Source organism: Triturus cristatus, chromosome 5_1 (assembly GCF_964204655.1).
Source record: "Triturus cristatus chromosome 5_1, aTriCri1.1, whole genome shotgun sequence".
NCBI classification, from domain to species: Eukaryota; Metazoa; Chordata; class Amphibia; order Caudata; family Salamandridae; genus Triturus; species Triturus cristatus.
In genome coordinates this window covers 727,719,890-727,738,934 of record NC_140587.1, presented here as the reverse complement: position 1 = coordinate 727,738,934, position 19,045 = coordinate 727,719,890, and positions in this window count along the sequence as shown.

Below are 19,045 nucleotides of genomic sequence, written 5' to 3'. Positions count from 1 at the left end.
CTAAAAAAACTACAGACTATACAGAATGCCGCGGCTAGACATCTGTGCAACATCTCTGGAAGATCTAGCATAAAACAGTACTTACGCGAGCTGCATTGGCTGCCTGTGGCTCAGAGAGTGCAATTTAAAGCTCTTACCCTGGCGCACAAAGAGTTGCACGATCTTGGACCTATGTATACCAGGAAGCGATTTGCTTTCTATGTCCCGAATAAATTGTTGCGTTCAGCCACCCACCGACGGAGGGTGATCCCACGTTTCCTCAGAACACAGTTGGGGGGCCAGTCTCTGTCTGTCAAAGCAGCTATGGCATGGAACTCCTTGCCCCAGGAACTACGGAATATTCAGGATCTCAGACTTTTTAAAAAGCAATTGAAAACTTTCCTCTTCCCGTAGTCGTGTTAAAGCTCTGTTCCATCGAGTCACTGTTATTTTGCGCGCCAGGACACTCTTGAGTATTTGTGCACGGTAGAAGTCCATTATAACATAACATATAACATAACATAACAACTGATAAAGTGTATATGCTCTCTCCTTTAAACATGGTCAAATTGGCTTACACCCAAATGGCACATTTAATTTACTTGTAGGACTCTAGTAAACGGGCAATTTATGTACCTAGGTGTTTTAAATTAAATGATACTAGTGGGCCTACGACACTGATCGAGTTACCCACTTACGTAGCTGTTTAAACATGTGTCATGTCTACCATTGCAGCATGTGTATGCAGGTTAAACTTCCTTTTCGATCTGCCAAAATAAACCTTATGCCAGGTCTAAACCTTCCTTTTTAAAAGGTATAACTTCACCCCTAGGGTATGGCTCAGACACCCCAAAGAGTGGGTGCAATGTGTTTAGAAAGTTGGACATGTACTTTTAACTTTTACATGTCCTGGCAGTGAAAACTCTTACATTCATTTTTCACTACTATAAGGCCGGCCTCTCCCATGAGATAACATTGGGTTAACTTATTACATAGAATATGTGATACTTTCAATTGGGAGCAGGTAAGAATTTTAAGTTTGGTATCAAAAGAATTGTAATTTAAAACCCTTTTTAATTGGGAAGTCAGATTGTAAGGCATCATTCTGAAAATGTCACTTTTAGAAAGTTGGCATTTACTCAACCAAACCATTTGGTGCTTGCAGCCTGTTTCCTAGGTCGCATGACGAGGCACAGCTGGAGTTGGTCTCTGTGTATTGCTCCAAGACAGTGAGATCAATAAGCATACATTTTGGCAGAATGGGCCATCTCTTGACTTGATGAGGGAGAGGAGCTGTTGCCTATCACACTTGCTACAATCACTGTAGGGTAACTATTCCTATGAGAAAAGCAGGCCTATTAGGTCACTGAAAGGACTGGTGAAAGGGGCTCTTTCAAAGGATAGGTTGGATATGATAGTCTCAGAGGAGGGAATTCCTCCTGGTTGAAGATGTGCCCTCACACACCCAAACTGGTATCATGCTTCATCATTGGGCGTTGCTCCTCGTGGGGTGGCAGTGCTGTGTGCCACAGGCCCCGCGAGAGGGCTCTTTATCAGAGACCTTTTGGAGGAACGCTGCAGTGGTGAGTGCGTGTGTGTGGGGAGTGATGTGAGTGAGTTAAAAATACCGCACTGGTACCCTAAGAAAGCTTTATTCAGGGGTCCGTGTGGTATGGTTAAAAACTGGGGCCAAGAGTAATGCTCTTATCCAATAGTCAGATGCGTTAGTATTTTCATTCTGCTAATCTTAGTGCTAGTGGTGATGAAAGTACATGATTCTAGGTTGACATGTTTCACACCTCTAGAGGTCCCTAGTGGATCCTATGGCGTTTCTTCAGGAACGTGCAAAGTGTAAGGAGTGAAGTACAGGGGTCTGAGATGGTGACACTCAGTACACCCTGTAATACACATGTTCAGGTTTGGTCGGGGTGACTCTGCACCCGCAAGGATATGTATTTAAGAAACAAAATGGACAAATTCTTTTGACAAGGTATCTTTAGGCACACTTTTTTGCCATTACCGTATGCGAAAGTGAGAAGGAGAGTGAACAACTGTTGTAAAAAAACCCTCACCCACCTACCTAGTAGGTGGCATGCTTCATCATTGGGGCCCAACTGGATTACCTAATGTAATCCAGCTGTGCTACGACGCCTGAGTTACAGCGGAGCAGGTTGTTTGGTGAGAGGGAAGTGACGTGCTATGTGAAAAGTGATTATGAGTTAAAAATGTCTCTTAGGAATGCCCTTTTGAAAAATTTTTAATAGAAGGGTCCTAGGACATAAGTAAAAACACAATCGGGATAGTTACAAGGGTGTGGTATGTACCCCAGTATCCCTGATATATAGGTCTACTAGTTTCAGCCTTTAAGATAGTTCTTTAGGCTTTCTTCAGGACCAAAAGTGCGTGGCCTAAATAAATAGATAGAGGCCACGTGGGGTGCAGGTATCAGCACACACCCTAAAGTGTGCTGTGAGTGTAGTGGGTTGTGATTGTTACTCACAAGACCTCTGATCGGAGTACCTGTAAATAAAAAAGTTAGTGAGTACCAGTACACAGTTGTCCTTTCATGCATCTATATTATTAATGCATGCTCCTATTATTTGTAGCTGGTAGTTTCATGCGGCATGGTGGGCATGCATGATGGCTTTATCACTGGGAATAGCTTGCGTGGCTACAATGTGCCCCGGTGATGCTACAGATAAAAGGGGAATCCATAAGTGCATGAGGGTAAGTGATAAAAGCGCAACTAATTGGGCACATTGGTCTCATATGCACTATTGTCTATGGGTGTTTATAACTGTTAGATTCTAGATGTAATAAAGTCTATAAGTCTGTGGCGCATGGTAGCAATCACATAAACCATATAGGACTGACTTTAGACAAACAGGTCAACATTAAACAAACATTTAGTTGTGACGCATATTTCTTATTCTGTGAAAATCAGGTGAAAACAAACAAACAACACAGAAACACAATGACTGACAATGGCGGTCTCACATTGACTCTGAGTAAGTTATACTTCTGAGATCTGATCGGTCTGCAGTATCCCAAGCTGACCCTATCAAATGAAGAGGTCGTGAGGAAATTGGGATAGAAAAACAGGCATGAAAAAGCTCAGTTGCGCCGTGTGGTAAGGTTATTTGCAGAAAGTACTCACATTTGGCAGGGGAAAACAGGTCATGTTCACCTAGGCAGCCGATCGGGTCCGCTTGTTTGGCCGTGTACAGGTATCTGTGCTTCCGTTTTGTAGGAAGCGGAAATGATCACAAGGTCACGTGTGGACCTTCGCTGGACCGCTAATGCGTAGTGGAGCAAGTGCGGCGCATGCGTGGCAGGTCTGGGGTGACTGCTACTGCTTTGATATCTAAGTATGAATGCTGTGTAAGTGTACGTTCAATATTAAACAAAGCTGAGTATGCGTTTGTGCAAGTTTATGATAGTGTCACAAAGTGGCACACACTCTTTCAAATGTCCGCTCATATGTAATGAGCGTGAAAGAATGGATGCGCATGCGTGTTGGTCTCCTTGTGGCTATGGATGCCTCAATAAAGTTGGTAGAGCATACAAAGTGTTAGGCGATTCGGTTATTTGTTTTAAATAATCCTTATACCATACACATTTTGTCATGTTAGTGTGCAGAGAAGTGTTTATGGCTGAATTACGACCTGTAGACATTTGATAGTCAGCATGATGGACAGATTAATAAAAACAAATACCTATGAGTGTATTATGAGGGTATTATAAAAGGCATAATGCACAAAGTGCGGTAGCTTAAACAAGGGGGCACATGATATTAAGTTTGCTATTTTGGGGGGGAATTTGAGAAGTTTTTGGCAAATTAAACCTATCAGAAGTTGGGCTATATTAACTCATGTTGTACTCTGAAGGATCACTAGAGAGGGAGAAATGACCTCAAGACATCAAATGTGTAATGAACACACAATAGGCAGATGACACGCCTTATATATATATATCTAAAGAAAAAATGCTATAATATATATTATTTCTTCTATATGTTCTTGTTTATTCTAAATATGGGCCCTTAGAGGCTTCAGCCACCTGGCTTCCATTAATAGTGGTCCATACTGTGTGGTAAGGGTTCTATGAGTATGTTAAGTGTGTCAGTCTCTTAATTCTTACAGTAGGATATGGATGTGATTATAAGCATCGTATACTGTTCCAAGGTACGTTATCATTCAGCCCTGATGTGTGGGTGGAGAGTCTGTAAATCCAACGTTATTCTTTCTCGAACAACCGTTCCTGGATATTGCCCATATTTGGCTCAAGTTGTTCTATGATTACCCAGGACATATCGTTGGTAGTGTGTCCCATAGTGAGGTAGTGATCTGTGAGTTTCGTGGTATTGCGTTTGCAGCGGATGTTACTGCGATGTTCACAGATTCTGATTTTAATTTTTCTGCTGGTCATGCCAACATAGCGTAGTTGGCAGGGGCATGTTATCAGGTAGATCACGTTCGCAGAGTTGCAGTTTGTGTGTTTTTTGATCGACCAAACTTTCCCTTCTTCCAGATGTAGGGTTTTAGTTGTCTGTGTCTGTGCAAGGATATGACCACGTAAGTTTCTAAATCCAACATAAAAAGGAAAAGAGAAAGCAACACTAGCCCTTAAGGAATAATCATACTTAGTAGTACTATGCAAATCATGCATGTTAAATCATACACGACATCCGTATTAAAAAGGATTATTTGTCACTTTGCTGATTTGTTCATCTCAGTGTGAGAATAGTCATCAGTTAAAAAGAAGCATGCTGGGGCACAAATAACCTGCACGCCGTGAACCGGCTAGTAAAGTGACCCAACATACTGCTCATCTGTGCCCACAGTCGTATGACAGGCAATGAGTGGTGGAGAAAAGTCAACACACAAGAGGTGTGTGAGTGCCTGACTAAGTGTGGCATATGAGCCATGATCAGTGGTGAGGCTTTAAAAAGGTATGCTCACCGGAGTAAAAACACTTATAAAAAGTGGTGGATTACGAGACACACATGTGAGAGACAACATAACACATAAACACACATCATCCTACCCCAACAGGTAGTTTAGGAAAGCCTCATCAGCTTTGAGCGCGACATGGAGAAGTGTCCCTGTGAGTAATAAATTAACAATGGATACATAGTCGTGGGTTTCAAAGTGCAGAAACAACCTACTTAGTGGTGACCGCAGGGTGAAAATGCTCACTTCAACTTCATCAAGATAACAGCTCGTTACCTGGCCTCCTCTGCTCAAATGCCAGTGGGAGAGAGTCACACTGCTTCCGTATTTAACCACACGTGCCTGCCCATGCATCCGCTCTTAAGTGCAGAGTGATGTGGGAGAATAGAGCGTAACGCGGCATGTGCTTTGGAGAAGCATGGCGGCCGTCTTGAAAGTACAGCTAACAAGGGACCAGGCATGCCAAAGCATGAGCTTATTGGGCGCCATCTTGTAATGGGGAAGTTTTTAACACAAATGCTAAAAAGAGCATAAAAGGCAGCCGTTAGTGATATAGAGTGCTCGGGCAGGGATGGGTCGTCACATCATAGTTATGTGTCATGGTTATAACATGACTGAAGAGAGATAATCTGTAGAAGGTAAATTACCCATATAAGGGAGAAAGGACATACACTTGCACATCACAAAGGGTCTGATTAAGCACACTTACAAATGGTTTGACACTAGTCTTTTGTGACCCCAGACAAGCTGGGGCCAGGGCAGGGAGGCAGGAATTCCAAACAACTCAGGGTGGAAACCTCCAGAATCTTCCCCTGCATTAAAGTGGGCATCAGATATAAATAATGGACCCTCAGACCTAACTCTTCAGTGCACTTCTGGACCTGTACAAGATTTAGAAAGACTGTTGTGCTGCTCTGCAATAAGGACTGCTACTCTATTACCCTGTTACCCTGCTGCCTTAGTGTAAGAATTGGACCTGCATCTTAAACCCAGGTCCACCAGAGCGACTTCAAGGGCTAGTTGGCTGGTCTCCTGATCAGAGCCTCAGGAAAAGAAAAGGCTCAAACCACCTTGAACCCAGTACCTGGATTCTGTGAGTCCTATACCCAAAATGATGCCACCTCAGTCCTGGACCATTGGAAGTAGGTCTGAAGGTGCACTGCACACCAAGCGGTGGTCCTGTGGACAAAATGAACACAGCTGTGCGATGCATCCACAATGCAAGACCTGGCATTGCAGCCTGCAGTATTCTCAGAGCTGCCGTTGCATGGTGCATGCTCAATACAGCCCTTCACATCGCAAGCTCATCGCCGATGGCATCCTCGACGACAATGCAGGACTCCATATCAAAGCCCTGTAGCTCCTTCAGACCGCAGCTGCGTGACACATTCTCAATGCGGGATCTCACAAGCCCCCCCCCCAGGATTAAAGGTACCTTTTACCAGTGGGCCTACCTTGGTCCCTAAAGCCAGCCCACAATCCATCACTGTTGGCCCGAGCTTGTGCTTTTGTCCCAGTCCGACACATCCAGATAACTATAGTTGGAGTTTTCGACTTTTTGCTGCTATTTTTACTTACAACTTTAAAATTGTCTGTCTCTGGTTCTACTGATTTGATTTTTGTGGATTTGATCTCAAATAGTTTCAATCGATATTTATTATTTGGTGTGAGACTTTTCTTGTGTTGTATTTTTGCTGTATTATACTTGAAGTGCTGCATAAACATTTTGCATGTTTTCTCTAAGTTAATCCTGACTGCTTTGCGCCATGCTACAAGAGGGTTAAGCACAGGTTAATGTGAGTTTGTGCTTGTGAATTCCCCCTGAGAGAAATTGTGGTTCTACCCCTCAACCAGTAACCCCTGTTCCAACATCTTGGTAGCTACAGCACAGAGCAGACAGACTTGACTTAAGAAAATATGTAAAGCGTTTAAAAGTACCAAAAGAGTAAGAAAATTAAAAAACACAATGCAACAAACATTTCAATCTAATTGATAAAAATAGAGAATATTTTAATGACTTAAAGCACATTAAAAAGGCAAATATCCAGTAAGGGGAACAAAAGATATGAATTTTTAAAGTTTAAATAAAAATAGCAAAACAAAACACAACGCGCCAACCACAGGGTACAGGTTGTGTTATACCATGGCAAAGTCAAAGATAGGCAAAATGGAGGTCAATCACCACTCAGATACCAGGACTGGCTTTATCCTGGTCAGGGTTTACCTTCTTAGAATTTTTGGGGGATGTCAAGAGGTCAACAGTTTTGTCACCATCGAAGGCAACAGACGGAAGCAGGGCTCGACAACGACATGTTGCAGGAAGATGTGATTACAACACTGTCATCGCCGAAGGCGTGAGAAGTTTAGGTTTTTGCATCCTGGAGGTCTTATGCATCAATTGGGTCCTCGTCAACTGCAGTCTTCAATAAACTGCATAATGGTGCAGCAGCATCCTTGGCATTGACTGTTATACTGTGGTAAATAAAATATTACGCTCTCAGAATTTTTCAGAATATCAATAGGATCATGCATAAAGCAAGAGGCTGAGTCTGTGGTATCAGGTTCATAAAGGGATTTATTCCAATAACTCGAGTCAAAGGGAGAATATTTCCATCACCAAAATTGGATCTGGAAAGGGGCTCAAAAGTATTCTCAATATTCTCAAAACATTATTCACAGAGTACAGTATATATACATTTCTCAATTGTACGTAAGCAAAAGAGCAAGAGAGAATGAGATAAGAGCATGTGGGCGTGTAAGTAGGTGTGAAGGTGGGCGTCCATGTGGGCGTCCACTTGATGATAATGGGTAATTTGTCATGTGTGGGTGGATACCTGGAGGGGGTTGCGTGATCTGCTGGAATTGTACTGGAACTTTGCCTTACTTGTGCTCAACTCGAGCATGACGTGTAACTGACGTGGGGCTAGAGGGAGAAAGGGACTTGACATTTAGCTCTACATGTGGAGACAAAAGTCTGGGGTTATGTCAACCTAATCCCAAATCATATCTAACATCCTATGTTTAAAGAACTATGTTATCCAAAAAGAAAGGTCTCTCGGAGTAGAACCTTATTCTATACTGACTATATTGACTGTGAGTGCGTGTACAAGCGTCTAAGTGTCTACACAATATGCGGGGGCAGAAATCGTCCATAGTAACAGGGCTATGAATTACTTGCATAAAGACAGAGAAGCCGGGCCTTTGCTCGGTAGCTGGCAGGATGTTTACTTAAACTACTAGACAGGAATGCATTGGGCAGGGAGCGGATAATTTCGAAGGTGAAATACAGTTTTTGGCAGGCAACAAGCTGATGTCAGGCACCGTTAGCTGCGCAGAGAATGAGGACAAAGTTCATGGATACAGATGCAGGCTCAGACTGGAGCTCTCAGAGGCAGAAGGCAGGAAAAGCTTGATGGCAGAATCAGGGCCTACTCGCCTGGACTGAAAAATAGCATAAGTGAACCATATAAAGCCGGTGGCCTTTCGTACTTAGGAATGGAAAATCCGGCCCATTCATGGCGGATCTGAAAGAGGACATGTTAACGGTGGACGCACATGTATTTGCGTCTTCATAACTGGAACTGGAGGGAACATACATGTACTTGTGATTTATACATGAAACCGTTGGGGTCCAAGATAGGGGACATAACTGATCATAAAAATCCATATTTCCACAATACTGTTCCATACAAATGTATTAGAACTGTGAGTTAGGTCAACAAAACTGAGTCTACGAACATCATCAGTGAATGTTTGTCTTTTGGTACCACATCTAAACCCCTAAACTTTCAGAATTATAGATGTCACTTGTAACCTCGAGTATTACCACTCTAATTCCCCAGGAATTCGTGGAAACAGACCTAACCCTTTTTTTGACACTTTTGCACGCCAAGGGTGTTGCAAAGAAAATAAACAATAATGCATTTTCAAATGTTTATTTAAAAACTCTAATCCTTGTAAATAAAATGTGAACTACGATTATTAGACAGATGAAGCAAATCAATCTCATTAGCATTGTTAGAATAGTGAAAAAAACAATTCAAGAGTGTTAACCCCTTGAGTGCCCCGCCCTTTCCCCGCCCTGTGCCGGCCCTTTCATTAGCGGGCGGGGTTCATGACGAGATAGTCTCGTCATGGGCACAGCGCAACCGCGGCCCATGACGAGACCATCTCGTCATGGGCACTCAAGAGGTTAATTGTTCATAATGTTACTAAAGTTACTCCTATCTATCATTAATTTATCTATGCTAAAGAGAACATGTCGAGAGTACTCAACTGCTAGACTTGTTGAAATGATCTAACCCCATACCTTGTTTAAAAAAGAGCAATGGTTCACTAGGATAGAAATCAATTTAAGAAGATAGGGAAACATCTATGTATGAAGACAACAAACAAAACAATATCACTTTATAACAAGGCATAAAAACTTGAAAGTCCAAGAAAACTGAATTGATTGCAGTTGTGATATTTATTGCATTCTATAGACATATTTATCAACAAAAAAGAAGATCTGGTGCTCATGCTATAAGTGACATGGATGATGAGGTGCAAAGTGTGAGATAAAGCAAAAAAAGTGCATCACTATTAAAATGGACTTACCCAGTATCATCTTCTTTAAACAGGGACCCTTGCACTGACCTATGTGGACTCACTAGCAGTTATTGGAGTCCAACTCCAGTGGCTGGCTAGCCCTGCATACTCAGACATAGCGTATTACCAGGCTGATTAAACTGTCCCCCTCAGGTAATTATAAACTCTCTTAATTCCTTCTTACCAGGCAAGCTTTATTTAATATTAATTGCATATACATGCCACTCCTGTCCAGGACATATTTTTACACAGACATTCTCTGTTTAACTTTCAGATACAGGGTGCTCTTGCTCCTGTCCTGATGATGACCTCACAGAAATTGAGGTCGAAACACCATACACACTTGGCTGATGTATAGACTCCAATAGTAGTTAATTGTTCAGATAGGAGCCATATGTCTATATTTAATAGTGATGCATGTTTTTTTGCTTCATCTCCACTTTTCACTGCACCTTCCATGCCACTTATAGCATGAGTACCAGATCTTATTTTTGATGATAAATATGTCTAGAGAATGTAATAAATATATTTGCAATTGATTTTGCTTTCTTGGCCTTTCAAGTGTTTATGCCTTCTTATAAAGTGATATTGTTTTGTTGTCTTCATACACAGAAGACTTTTCTCTACATTGTTAAATTGATTTATGTCCTAGTGAACCATTGTTCTTTTCAATCATTGTACCACCCCAGGTTCTCTAAAGTAATGAGGTCACCCTTGTTTATAAATATATGCTAACCCCATACCTTGCACTGTGTGTCGGGAATCTGGGCTCAGTGCAATAATGAATGCATTCCCGTCTAAGTGTGCAGTCCTGCACAACTCTCACATGGCTATCTTCCTTCTCAAGATGAAGGCTGGGGACAGCAGAGCTGCAGCTCAGTTAAGGCTCATAGATGCTTCCTCAATACCTCCGGCAGGAAGTGAAGCACCTCTTACTGAATTCAGGTTAAATTTTGTTAAAATAATAAACCACCATCCTTTTAATTAGGTAGCTGCCATATGAAAGCAACAAAAAATCAGAGATCATCAAGGGTACGGGAACACCCTTCAAATAACACGAAAGGTTAGTCATGGGCACATTACAAATGCCATGAATTGTTATCTCTTTACAGACAAAGGAGTGACCCAAAGAAGTTTCACACCCATGTAGACTAACAAAAACCTTGTTGTTCTCTTCCATGCATCTGTGTTCAAAAGGGAGAAACAAAGCCTTGTGTAAAAAGAAAAATGTTTGCCTATCTCCTCATATCTGCCTACCTGAAAATATCTGAGACATACCGTAAAATGAAACATTGAAATGGGAAGAGAAAGGAAACTGTAAATGAGTCAAGAGGCAGATAGGGTTCCAGCTTTAGTAAAAGACAACTTCTCCAAACGTTCATTATTATGCATAGTGTAGATTACATCATTTTAGCCATGATTTTCCGCATGTGTGCCAAATTATAAGGAAAAAGAAATTCAGTTGCATTTGGATAATTCAAAGGCACTGGATTTGATTTTAAAACCTGCAATGTCCAACTCAACTGCAAAATCAATCTTAACTGACTCCAGCTATGGAGAAGCATAGACATGTCATTTTGTATGATATCAAATACAAATGAAATAGCATTATTCAATTAACAAATGCGAGTGGACATTGTAGTCATATCACTATCTATGACAGCCACAGCTTTTTCCAAGTTTTCCTTATCAATTTATCTTAACCATTCAGCAGCTTCTTGTTGAGAGATTTTCCTGATTTCATTATAAGTGGACTTCATTAAATGTTTAGAATGAGGAGATCTAGGACCCAATAAAAATTCATGTAAATCCATATTATCTGAGACGATATATAAATGGTCTTAAACTGCTGAGAAGATAGAATGTTCTAACCATTGCTGGCACAATTGTCAACGATATAGGTACTAAATACTCCCGAGTGTTGTAACTGAATATACCAGGGATCTGGTCTGCTTGCCTGAAACCCCGTTGAGGAGTTAACAAGAATTAGCATTACAACCATTCATATCTACTGGCCAGAATACCCACACATCTAACTCAGAAACAGAAGAATTGTATGTGACATTCTGCACCATTTCATTAAGCTACACTTCTGTTAGAATAACAAACTGTTGTCAGTTATCAAACAAAAGGAAAGGCTTGGTGCATTCAGAATTTTAGCATTGGCCAAGCCAAGACATGTAGTCTGTTGTACTGTTTTGTTTAAGAAGATAATTTGGCAAGGGATCGGACAAGCTCTAATTAAAGCATCAGTGTCCTGGACCTGCCAGTGTCATGTACCCCAAACAGATTCAAGTTCAATATTGTCCTTCCAATAGTCAAAGCCATTTAGGGCCAGATGCCAAATAAATGAGTCTGAATAAATCATTTTGGTTTGTGTGAGCAGATTTTTCTCTGGTGGGGAAGGTGAATGCTAATAGTATGAAAAATAAAGGAACTTTTTTAAATATGATTTAGAGCTACCAACGGGTGATGCAAATAGTGATGTACATTATGACAGCAGTAAAAATTACAAATCCTCATTTTCAAATATTGTGTAAGAGTCTAATTCAAATGGCATATTAGTAGCAGTCATAACACCCCCTTCATCAGAAATAGAATCTGGGGTAATAACATCATCCATAGAAAGTCTAAAAACATGCAGAATTTGCCAAGTCTGTGTAGGGCCATAAATTTCATAGGGGACGTTATCCCAAACAAACAGGGAATGCAGTAATGTTTATGAGGGACGCGTCTCTTTGGACCTTATGTGAAGAAGAATGTGGCCTAAGCACCTCAGCAACTAGTTTTGGAGAAGAGCGATCTGGGAGATAGTGTGCATTCAACAACAGAAATACAAATTTAACACATTCAATCCAGAATCCAGAGGAAGAGAAAAGATGATAAAAGAAAAATCCAACAGTAGGACCATGGAGTAATCAGGTAAGTCTCCTTCAGCCAAAAGAATAGTGCACGCACCTCATGAAAAGAGGTATGTGTAGAGTCTGAGGAAAAATGATCATAGTTAACAAAATAACCAGAGGAAGTCTGAGTAAATACAGGGACTTCGTCAGCCAATGGAGAGCAGGTAGGTACCTCCAAAGGCGGTTCATAATATATAATTTCATTGCTAGGTGCAGCAGTAGAAAATGGTAAACTCATTTTAGAAATACATCTGTTTTTCATTATTAACTGCTATGATTGAAAGTTCAGCATCTGAACACCCCAGCCAGAGTGTAGAAAGATCAAGACTACTTAGTGCATGTAGAGGGATTTCATGTAGGGTAGGGAGAGGTGACAAGAAACTACCCAGAATCCCCTGTGGCCTACTATTGATAACTGGCCACATGTTGTTACTTGATCAAAGCAATGGAAACTTGTTGTTTCTGCTTACAACCAGCAAGTGGTGGCAAAATCACAGTTTGAGTACCTTGAACAGCAAGGACAGGCCCTGGTGCACTGTAGGATGAGTCAAACACTTTTTTATCTGCAATCCTCTCACGGACTAGATCCCCAACTTTAGGAATCCATTCACAGGCTGCTGGTTGCTCCTTCAATTCATCAGTGGCAAAATGTTTAGAGCTTTAATTAGAGCGTGCATCCCAGAAGTCTTGCAATTCCTGTAAGACAGTGAAACATTCATTTATATCAAAGGGCGCAACCGCCGCCACTGTGCCAGAGTTATCAACATCTGGAGCAAACATTTGGTTCCCAAACAGGACCTCATAGGGAGTCCGACCACCCAATGACAATCTAGGCAGATTATTTAACGCTCTCTTGACTCCATACTGGTGATGGATCCAACTATGATCTGAACATAATACTCTAGCAATTACCGACTGCTTTAAGTCATGGTTTTTCTGTTCAACTATCAAATTGCCCTCAAAATGATAGGAGGTGGAATAATGTGCAGGGTATCGATAGTATACTGGAATACCTTAGAGGCAAAGGCTGGTCCTTGGTGCGAGTGGAATGCTGCTACTGCATATGTAACAGACTTGCAAATATTTAATAGCAGTTTAAGCGTCAGCCGATCGCTGGGCCACAACCATAGAAATTGAGAAAAAGTATCAACAGTCACTAAGATATTTTTAAAGGCTCCATCCACATGAAGTGGTCCTCAATGATCTAAATACACACATTGCAATGGTTTATTTGAAACTAAAACAGGTGTCTGCGGTGGGCGAGCAATGGTGGAACTTTTAAATTATTGACAAACGTCGCAACAAAGGACACATTTTTTGGTCTGTTTATAAATACCCTGCCACCAGTAGCAGTTCATTAATAAAGAAAATATAGCCTCCACAACAGCATCGCCAGACATCAATTCCTCATGAGCAGCTATTATTGCCTCTACCCTGTGGTCCCGGTTGGATATCACTCGATCACCCACCTCGGAATTGCGAGCAAAGCGATTATTTTGAGGACTCAATAGATATTACATTTTTGCTTAATAACCTTTAGGTAGTAGTTTGCCACTAGTCGAAGCAATGACAACAGCCGTTATGTCATTATCTATCCTCGTATGTGAACGAGTAATAGCAGCTACTAATACAGTCTGAACAGCTGCCTTGGTAGCTTCTCCAGCCAACAAATTCCCTGCCACATGTACAGCAACACGTTTATGACTCAATGTGAAAATTACATGAGCATGTGGCAAAGCATCTTTGAGTGCTGCCACCTTCCCCCAGAGAGGTTTATCCTTGATAGTCTTACCTTTAGAATCTCTGCACCAATAAGGAGAATTATCATTAAAGGACAGGAAGCAGTAATAGAAATCACATGCTATATGAGTGATGAATTCAGAATCCGTATTCTGACATGCCAGAACCAAAGCTTTCAATTCAGCCAGTAGAGTGGTACAGTCACCTAAAGTTTCTGTATATGTTTTTTGTGCCTGAAATACACCATATTTCATGACACCTTTTACTGCAGCACATGCAGCCTCATACTTGTACTTAGTATCAATCAGGGGCTGGGCTGAACCCTCAGTATAGATTATGAAAACATACTGATCTAGAGGCAAAATGTCACTAGACATGGGTTATTCTTGTTCATACTGGCGGTATTACTGTGTTAGCAAAGTAGGGCAAAAATGTAATCAACATCAGTAGCTGTCAAGGAAGTGGACCACTCGATCCATTTTGGATGTAAGGCTTTCCCATTAGAAACACTGGCTTTGGTAATAGCCTCTAAGGCACGAACAGGAGACACCACAATTATGCATTTCTCCTGAGGAAATAGATGTTCGTTCAGGAAAGCTGTTTGAACTACAGTCAAAAAATCTTCTGTCAATGCAAAATGGATTTCTGTATTGGAATATAAATGCACTTTATAAACAATCAGCACTGTTTCTCCTTCATTGAATAAAACATATGTGTAACCACTGGAACCCGCACTTATGCTGACTACCAAATTAGTAGTGTTTACACAAGTATGTAAGGGGCATATTTATGAGAATTGTGGAGCTGGGCAGTGCAGTAAGCTAACTTACTGCACTGCCCTGTATCACAGGGAAAGGGCAGGAATGCACCGTATTTATCTAATACTGGGCCTTCCTGTCCTTTCCCCCTACTCTGGCGCTGTTTCAGCAGCCTGGAGCCAATGCAGGTACTCTTGCACCATGGTGCAAGGGTGCTTTTGTTGTAGGCGGGATTGTTTTTGTTCAGGAAGGCACACCTTTCTGCACAAAAACAGTCCTGAGAAGCTTTTTCCGCTTGCTGTTTGTGCTGCAGAATGAGAAAGAAAGATGTTTCTCTTCAGTACACCTCACCTGGGGAGGCGCATCTTTTTGTTGCATTTCCATGTTTACCAGATATTGGTAAGTCTTGGAATGCTTCAAAAACCTTGGGAATTGCTTGGGAACACCCACTGCAATGCCCAAGGAACGCCTCTCTCACACAGTGTAATTCAACACAGCAATGTGCACTGCATTTGCATTACTCCATATCTCTGAAGCCATTCAAAGCCACACAAAATGACTTTGCGTGGCTTCATAAATATGACTTGGAGGTTTGCGTTGTGCATTTATGACGTTGCATGGTACAAGCATGATTCAAAGCTCTCATAAATACGCCCCCTACGTTTCTGAGAATAGTAGTCTGTTCAGCAGTTCAATATTTATTAGAAAAATCGTACAACGGTTTAACCCATTGTGCATAATCAGGTATGTATGTTCTACCACAGTTGAGAAATCCTAAAAACAATTGTAGTTTTTCTGATGTATTTGGTGCTTGCAAAATAACACATTTCTCTAAGAAATGTGTTGCTAGGCTTTTGACGTCATTTGATAATTCACATCCCATAAGCTGGACACTGAGAAAGGCAATTTTATATTTCAAAAAATTCAATTTATAGCCCTGTTCAGCAGATCCCAAAATAATACAATCCGTTCTGACCAAATGTAAGTTGAAATCATCATCCGTGAGGTAAATGTCATCAATGTAAGACAACGCTTCTGAGTCAATTTCTTGTTAAATTATTGTCACTCGGGCAGCAAACAGACCTGAACAGTTCTTAGACCCATATCAAAGCCTATAGATAGAATCTTCATTGGACTCCTAGCTCTAAGAACGCAGTCAAGTTGCAGCTTTGAGTTGCCATATTTTGACAGAAAAAGACATTGAAAATGTCCAATGTAGTTTTGTATTTTTTGTGAACAATGTTGTTTATTAAGCTAGTGGTGTGTGAATTTTGTACAACAAAAGCCTGTGTGTAATTGTTTAATTGTTGATTGTCTAAGACTATACAGTAGGAATGATCAGGTTTAAGCACAGGATATAGTGGATTATTCATAGAGGAGGCGCAAGACTCAATCATACTTTGATATTCTAATTGCGATAGAATCTCCCTGACAAGGCATTTAGCTTCATGTTTAATAGGGTATTGTGCTTGCATCTGTGGGCTGGATCTTTTAGGTATGACATGATAAGGTGAGTCTTTACCCCAGCCTGCCTCATTGTGATATAATACTGGGACTTGTGGAAGAGTAAATTTTGTAGTATATGCTGTTTTAACTTTCCCTGGAACATGAACAGAAAAGGAAGACTTTATAACACCCTCCTTTTGTTGGACGTTTCTAAAAACTCTGGCGGCCAATCAGTCTCATACGAAATAATGTTATATTAATTAGTTGAATCCAGACAGAATATTACTTTAATAGTATGTGATGTGTAACCCTCGATTTTTTATCTCTCAATCATAGAGTCTTTCAGGAGGGCTTAGCCGCTGATCTAGAGTTTTAACCTGCATATAGTCGTTAGTCGGTCTTGACCACCAGAAACTCTTGATCAGTCCGGTGAACTATTATGACCTTTGCTGCGCTGTCAAGAAGAGTTCTCACCCACGTCTTGTTCCAAAGAAATGTTCTGAGTATTTGTGGCATATTTAATGGAAATTTCTGCCACTTTCTTCTTTATAAATTGTGCTTTTATTGTAAAAGCTTCTCTTCCTTTTTTATGATGACATCAGAAGAGCGCAGTGAGGCCATTTTCAGTTTTACATACTCCTCCTGTCTGTGGTCACCTCGTCCCCATCTCTCTGTCCGCTTGTCTGCAGATTCCTGAAAGGTACTAGAAGGAAGTGTATCGGGAACACTGATAACTATCAGGCTATTTAATTGTATTACTTTTACATACATTGTAATGTTTTTCAGAAAACTCCGGATGCAGAGATTCAGTCTGTGTTTTAGTTGTAGTTCTAACTTTTTTTTTATATCAGCACATTTTAGAAGAAGCAGGCGTCTGTCCGGCAGAATCAACATCAGATTTGCCTTTAGGTTGTGGCTTAATAGCCCTGGTTCCCAAACACGTCACGACCTATATAAGTATTGATTTTAAAATTATTATGAGTAGCTTGTGTCCCAATTGGCAGGGCAAACTAGGGTGAGACACTGGCATATCGCAAAAGAAGCTGCCTTCCCTTTAATATTACCTAACATTATTGAGGACACTGTATCAAAGTTGCAATTAATTTCATTCCCAAACCCAGGGCTGGGGTGATCCATGTTCAGCCTGAATATGTTTAAGGAATTTAGGTAAAACTATGGTTGAAGAAGTACCATAAGTAATGAAGTAAATGGCACCAAATACAGTACCCCATGATTACACTCCTAAACTGGGGGAACAATACAAGTGGAAGACACTCAGGGCCCAATTCACAAAGGTAAATTTAGACCTGAAGTCTAAGTTTAGACTTAAAGACTAACTTTAGACCTAAACTCTAACTTTAGACCTGAAGTCTAACTTTAGACCTGAAGATGTTACTGGTAACCTTGAACATATTATGTTATGTTATGGTATTAGGTTTCTGTAGTGCGCAGGGACCCAACTTGAACTTCCTGGTGCTAACAGTGTAAATAAATAATAGTGTGTCTAAAAAAGGCTTACCGATATATCTAAAATGATGGGTTTTTAATTGTATCTTACAATAGATTGTTATTAGACCTGAGGTGTCTGTAAGGGAGTTCCATAACTTGGCAATGAGTAAGACAAATACTCTACCTCCTCCCCTAGCTCTCTTTATTCTTGGAACTGTTAAGAGGGAAAGATAGTTTGATCTTAGTGTTCTTGTAGCTGTACATGGAGTGAGAAGATGCTGTAGTGCCCACGAACTGGATGACCACATGACCACTGATTCCTAAGGAATTCATGGCAACAGGTCGAACCCTTTTGTTTGTCACGTTTGCATGCCCAATGTGCTTGAAAGAAAAGAAATGATAATGCATTTTCAAATGTTTATTGAGAAGCTCTAATCCTTGAAAATAAAACATATGTAAATAAGGCACATTCTTTTATTAGGGGGAAATATGTGGAAACCACAAATAGAAAAAGATGCTAAGTAAAAAAGGAGAGCTAAAATGTAGGCTAAATGTAGGCTCTACAACAGATTCAAACATCAAGTGGAGAACGTAGTGGGATCTACAACAAAGTTAGTCCCACCTGCTGTGCACCCTTAGCAAATCAGCTTGGCAGGTTGGTCCCAGTCTTCTGGTTGTTTTCCCACCAAAAGACCTAAAAAAATCTCAGGTTTTAGGTTTTGGGTAAGAGGAGTACAATCTAACACCACCCAAAGGTACCAGGACCTTGGGAACAGCACTTGGGGTTCAGAGCTCCATCCAACAGAAGCCAACAGCAAGGTCAAGGTTATATCCAGTTACAATTGGTCAAATGCGCTCCTTCTGGAAAGTGGTATTTGCAGCTTCTGTGTCCATGCAGCTTAACAAGAAGTCAGCCAACGGAACGTTGGTGAACACTTCTTAGTCCTGGGTACAAGTGGGAGGCTCATTCCTTCTTCTGTCTTCCACAGGTCCGGATGTGTTTTGAAGAGGGTACTGAGGGTGCCACCTTTCTACCCAGTGCCATACTGGGGATGGGGGAAACTCCTGGCCATTCACTAACCAATGGGGTACAAGTTCCCAGGAGTGACCCTACCTACTTTTTCAGCAATTCCTGTGTGTTTTAATGTGGACAATCCCACAATGCCCCTCTCTACCTTAAACCAGCATGATAGAACCTTAATTTCCCTATTCAGAGCTCCGTGTTCCC